Source organism: Dipodomys merriami, unplaced genomic scaffold (assembly GCF_024711535.1).
Source record: "Dipodomys merriami isolate MVZ:Mamm:240054 unplaced genomic scaffold, mDipMer1.0.p SCAF_39, whole genome shotgun sequence".
Taxonomy (NCBI): Eukaryota; Metazoa; Chordata; class Mammalia; order Rodentia; family Heteromyidae; genus Dipodomys; species Dipodomys merriami.
In genome coordinates, this window is record NW_027205492.1 from 3,207,908 (window position 1) to 3,213,907 (window position 6,000).

The 6,000-nt window shown below is 52.2% G+C and overlaps 1 protein-coding gene across 1 annotated transcript in view; it reads right to left on the reverse strand.

The window, feature by feature from the left end:
* Window positions 1–5,244, reverse strand: part of Ptprt (protein tyrosine phosphatase receptor type T) — a 992,204-nt gene extending 986,960 nt beyond the window's left edge. The window contains exon 1 of the mRNA XM_069989779.1: window positions 5,176–5,244. The gene's annotated coding sequence lies outside the window, so the exon portion shown is untranslated. The remainder of the gene's footprint in view (window positions 1–5,175) is intronic.
* Between the last annotated feature and the right edge of the window lie 756 nt (window positions 5,245–6,000).

Here is a 6,000-nt window from a genome sequence, read left to right on the forward strand (position 1 = left end):
CCAGTAGTGCTGCTTGGGTCTAAACTCCTCACTGAGCCACTCTGTGGTCCCCTGAGGACCCTGTGGCTCTTACCATAGATAATAAGTAAATGGTATTCTTGTGCTCATTTCTTCCTTTCACAAGCAAATTAAAGTGTCCAGCAGGTCCACGTCGAATGCTGGGTTCCGTGACTCTAACCTGTCACTCAGCTCTTCTGGACACAAAACCATGGATGACCACCTCTCCCTCTGCCTGTGTCTGATTGCTATTAATTCATTAAATTTCTTTGAGTCCAAACCAATCTGGATCTCATTGATAAGGTGTCATGACACACTCTTTTTTCTAATGTCACCGTGGCATTGGCTCGCACACTCAGTCCTGTCATGTGTTTGCAAATGCTATTAAACCTGTCTGACATGCTTTGTTTCCAATAATCTCAGTTTTTTTACATGTGTATTGGAATGCCACCATTCACTATATGGTTTTCTTTTTCTTTTTTTTTTATTTTTTGCTTGTTTATTGCATGCACAGAACATCTTCCTCTGCTCCCAGTTCACTCCAGAATGTCACGCACTTGATTTCTCGACCAGATAAGAGATGAGAATGACACCAGGGACAATGGCAGGAATATCAGCAAGAGATTGGTGATGAAGGAACAAAGGAAATGCTCAGTATTTTCTTATTATGATAGACAACCGACAACATTGTTTGCTAGTTTTTCAAAAAGTTAAAATATGTTGGGTGCTGGTAGCTTACCCCTGTAATCCTAGCTACTCAGGAGGTTGAGATCTGATGATCATGGTTCAAAGCCAGCCCAGGCAGAAAAGTCCCCATGAGACTCTTTAACAAACTATTCAAAAAAAAAAGGAAGTAGTGCCGTGGCTCAAGTGGTAACACACTTCAGCAAAAGAAGCTCAGGGACAGTACCCAAGCCCAGAGTTCAAACCCCAGGACTGGCAAAAAAAAAAAAAAAAAGTTGAAATATGCTAAAAACTGAACATTCCCTATCTAAACCCTACAATCATGAAATCTTGCTAATGTCCAATATCAGAAATTTTTCTTTGAAATCTTTCTATAAACAATTCCAGGAAATCAAAACACCTACCCACCCATCCACCCCTGATGTCCCACCGAAAGAAAGAAAGAAAGAAAGAAAGAAAGAAAGAAAGAAAGAAAGAAAGAAAGAAAGAAAGAAAGAAAGAAAGGAAGGAAGGAAGGAAGGAAGGAAGGAAGGAAGGAAGGAAGGAAGGATAAACTAAACACCATCACCAAAATGCAACCATCTCCTGGACCGATTCTTCATCATTTAGCATTCCATCAGTCCATCCCCACCCCCAGCCCAACCCCTGTATGCACAGCAATGTCAAGATTAGAGACAGAGAGAACTCCGTGGTGAACACAATGCCCACACTGTGCACCAGGCAAGGCTTCTATTCACTCTGCATACATCATCTTACTCAGTCACAAAATCCAGTAAAGCAGCTATAATTATCCTCTCTTTACAGATGAGAAGTTAAAGATCCGGGGAAGATAAATGACTCGCCAAGGCTGGCATAGCTAAGCAAGAGGCAAAGGCAGGATTCAAACCACAGACATCAGACTCAGAAGTTCTTTCTCTAACCCATGCTGCCTGCTGAATTAAATTCCTCCACTCCCTATCTGGGTTGCCACGAGACTCACACCATCTCTTCATCATCATCAATAAATATTTATCAAGGACCACTGCCTACACAGCATCACTCTTGTTTCCACAGCAACACACTGTCAGGGAGTCATGGGAGTATCCCAGGCTTGAGAGAACGAGGCTGTAATACCCTCTGATCATGGCTCTGAAAGGTGACAGTTACATTACTACAGGGGAAACCATCTCGGCTGGCAGGCTAGAGCCTGTGGGAACGATGCTGAGGGAGGACCAGCAAGAAGGAATTAAAGTGAGGGAGCAAGATAATGGGATTGTAACCCAAGAGGTGGTCTGCCTTTATCATGTTTGTGATTGTTGCTGGAACAGAAGCCAAGCCAGGTTTGTACATTAATTGTTCTTTTATTAGGAGACAAATCAAGCAATCCAGGACAGAAAGTAAAATCTAACTGTACTGCTAACAGTTCCCCAGAGGTGTCTGGCAGTGATTACTAAGTTAAATGACTACATTGCCAACAATTGCTGCCTCACATCTGTCTTCTGGAAGATCTGTTTTCGCTCATGATATGCTGAAACCCATTAATAAATGAACTAATTATCCTCTTATCTGCTTCTTCAAACCTCTACCTTTTCCCTCATCCCAAAGCAGGTTTTACAACCATGGGAACAGACCATTTCTTAAAAGAAAAAAAAAATTTACTATTATTCCTCCAAACACTGTTGTGGCTCATCAAACACATGTTAGAGTAAGGAAGAAGGAAATTGCCTTTTTGATGACAAGCTTCTACCTCTGACTTTTGGACACCATGACCAATGTGTTACAACAAATGCTATCATCCAACTATGTTTTGGATGTTCGCTTACAAATTGAAAATTGCTTTCAAGGCCTGGAATCTTCAGATCAAAGGAATTTAGAGAAACACCTCATTGGGTTTTTAAAATGCATTATTTACCCATCTTTGCCAAAAGTTTGAAACCAAGATACTTTACAGCTAAAAGAAAAAGGAAAAAAAAATCAAGCTATCATATTTAAAGTAGATTTGGAGTCCCCAGGCTACACAGGAATCCAGCAAGAAGATAAGTCCATTTCAAAAGTCAACATTCGCGTCCTTCCTCAATCTGCAAATACAGATGTACACACGGAAAGCCAGGGAAATCTAATTTAAATAATCTAGTTAATATTAAACCACAAGAGAGGAGAATAGATATCTACATGAGGGGGTGGGGGGGAAATCTCCATTTCTATCCAGGAGGAGTGAGGCTTAAAATGCATCAAATCCCCAACCCAAGCTAATCTCATTTCTTTAAGGAACCCCAGGAACAAATGTAACCACTTGCTAAATATATGCGCTAGTGGAGTTGCAGATTCCACCCAGCTCAGGTAGGAGAAGCAGAAGAAACATATGGTGCCTTCACAGCCGATTTCTTCCCAAACTGTACGGTAGGAATGCTTGCCTTCCCATTGCGTTTCCAAAGAGCAAACAAAGAAAAGGTGCCTGCTCTTCACACCTCTCTAAATGTTTTAACAAAAGGCGGCTGAATAAACACATTACTCATTTAAAAATTGAAAAGTTCTGTCCTCCCGAGATGGAAAGCGACTCGATTTGCATGTTAACTGTTGGGGGCGAGTGCCACCTGGCGACACTATGGGGAACGGGCGCGCTGTGTCCAGCCCAAAACCTGCTAAGCTTCCAGGAAGGAGCCAGTTTGGGGGTTTGACAGCTTGCTACTAACTCAAGAATGGTCTGAGACCTGTGGTGCAATTTTTTTTAATGTATCTTGCTTCTGCAGAGGAAATATGAGTACTGTTACCATAGGCTCATCCAGCCCAGGCTTTAAGGGATATATATATGTATATATCCAGAGTCTCAAACCATACCTGGTGCACAGGACAGCTCCAGGCATCCTCAAGCCATCCACCAACAGACACCCCAAAATGAGGAAGATAAGAATGTTGCACTATTTTTAACGTGTTGTCACGGCTGTCTCTCCTTCCTCCCTGGCTATTTTAGACTTGCAGCTACACACGTCTCAAAAGGCATCGTCCAACTTTCCAGCCACAGAAACTCTGTCCCTTCCCCGGAGCCCAATGTGTAGTTTCCATTTTAGTATCAAGCCAGGGGAAATCTAAAGCATTTCCAATTGACTGTCACCTTAGTGGTTCTTCACCTCTAAGGCAGCTTGTTTAAAGACCTTGTACTTCCCAGCTGCTCAGTGCCTTCCGTCCCTCCATCCCTTCCTCCTTCCCTTCCTCCCTCCTTTCCTTCCTGCCTATCCTTTCTTTTAATCCTTTTTTTCTCTCTCCCTCCTTCCCTCCCTTCCAGAGTCTGTCTCTTCTTTCTTTTCCTATTTTCGTTTCCTCTGTCTTCCCTTTCTCCTTTCCCTTCCGTCCTTTTCTTCCTCCCTTCTTTCTTCTTTCTTCCTCTTTCTTATAAGGGCACAGCCCTTCTAAGCACGGGTCCTATGTCCCACTTGTTTGTGGGTGTCCAGTCCCATGGGTGCTGGGAAACTTCAAGGTGACGTTGAACTTGGAAGTGCACCCGCATCTCCCTACTTTCCTTCCTTCCAGGGTGCCCACTGTGGGCACTCAGGGATGGAAGCTGTCTGCAGTGTGGTCTGACGATGCTACACACACACACACACACACACACACACACACACACACACACACGTGAGCGCGCACACACAGTGCCCTGCCCTGCACTGTCCACCAAGGACACACACCGGGGCACACACATACACACGCCCCCTTCTATGGTCCAACCCGAACACAGGTGCCTAGAACTTTTCCAGAGCAGACAGGCATAGGGGTAAAAGCTACTCTTCTTGGATGGCCTTAACAGGGGGTACCTATTACTCTGGTTGTTTTTAAAGGGGGCAGGGGGGAGTAGGGTAGAGCGATTCGTTTCCTGATCTGTCATCAAACACCAAGCTCTCTCCGGGTGCCGCGTGGTTTCCACACCAGCTGAGGGGCGCAGCGTGTGTGGCCCCAGACCCGAGCTTCCCGTGCTTCGGAGGAGGAGGAGGAAGGCGGCCGCGCAGGCAGCCCGGGCCTGCCGGGGACCTGGCCTCCCCACGGAGGAGCGCGCGCTGCCCGGGCGCCTGCGGGGAGAGGACGCCCCACACACACACACGCGGGGTCCCCCGGGCGCTCCGCGTCCCCACCTCGCCGCCCCAAGCATCAAGTGACAGATTCCGACAAGTGGAACATATTCGCAACAACCGCGGAAAGTTACCCCAGCCCAGCCCCCCCCCCGCCCCCCGCAGCGAAGTAGAGAGAGGAACTTGGAGACCCGCGAGGCTGCCCGGGGAGGGCGGGGTCCCGGCACCCCGGCTAGGGCGCGCCCGCCCCCCGGCAGCCCCGCGTCTAGAGTCTGGGATGCGTGGGGGGCTCAGGCCGTGCGTGGAGACCTGCGATCCCACCCTCCCGGGATGCCCCGACAACTTTCTCCTCCGAGGGGGCCCCCCGCCCGTGGCGGGGAGAGGGGGCGGGGACCGGGGCACACACACACACACACACCCCGGGAAGGGGTGCGAACCCCGAGGGCGCACTCACCTGCGGCGCTCTGCGCCCGGGCGCCGGGCAGCGGCGGCAGCTGCAGCCGCAGGAGCAGGCTAAGGGCGAGCGCTGCGAAGCTCGCCATCCGGGCGGGCGGGCGGGCGGCTCAGCCCCTTCCCACGGGGGCCCGGGCCGGAGCCGGCGCCGGGACGGGGGCGGGCGCGGGGCGGCTCTGCATCGCCCGCGGCGGCCGCAGGCTGTGCCCGGCGCTGGGCGCCCCCGGGGCTGGCTGGGCGCGGGGCTGGGGAAGCCGGCGCCGCTGCGCTGCGAGCCGAGGCGCGGCGCGAACTGAGGCGGGCGGGCGGGCGGGCGGCGGGGCGGGGGCGGGACGCGGGGGCCTGGCGGGGAGGGGGCGGCGTCCCCCGAGTCCTAACGCCGCCGCCGCCGCCCGCCCGCCCGGCGCTCCGCCTCGGCCGCGCACACACCCTCGCGCGCACGCCCGCGCCCGCCGCACGCCCGCGGCTGCCACTCGCCGGCTTCCCCCCCAGCCCAGCCCCGCGCACCCTCGCCGGCGCCCGCGCCCGCTCCGGGCCGGGCCGGCTCCCAGCGGTGCGCGCCAGTCACGCGGGGTCACACCTCGCCCCTGCACCCCACGAGACCCGCCGACCCGCCGGCGGGGACCTGGCCTCTGCGCCCCGCGCCACGACGCCACGCCAAGCAGCCCAGCATCCCCGGCCGGCCTGCGGGGTGGCAGGTACTGGGGGGAGGGAGGGGGCAGGGCAAGGGAGGAGGGAGGGAGAGAGGGAGGGAGCAGCCAGGCGAACTCGAGGAGGGAGGGGGGACAGGTGAGTGGAGGGGGCAGTGAGGGGGGGCAGGTGCTCG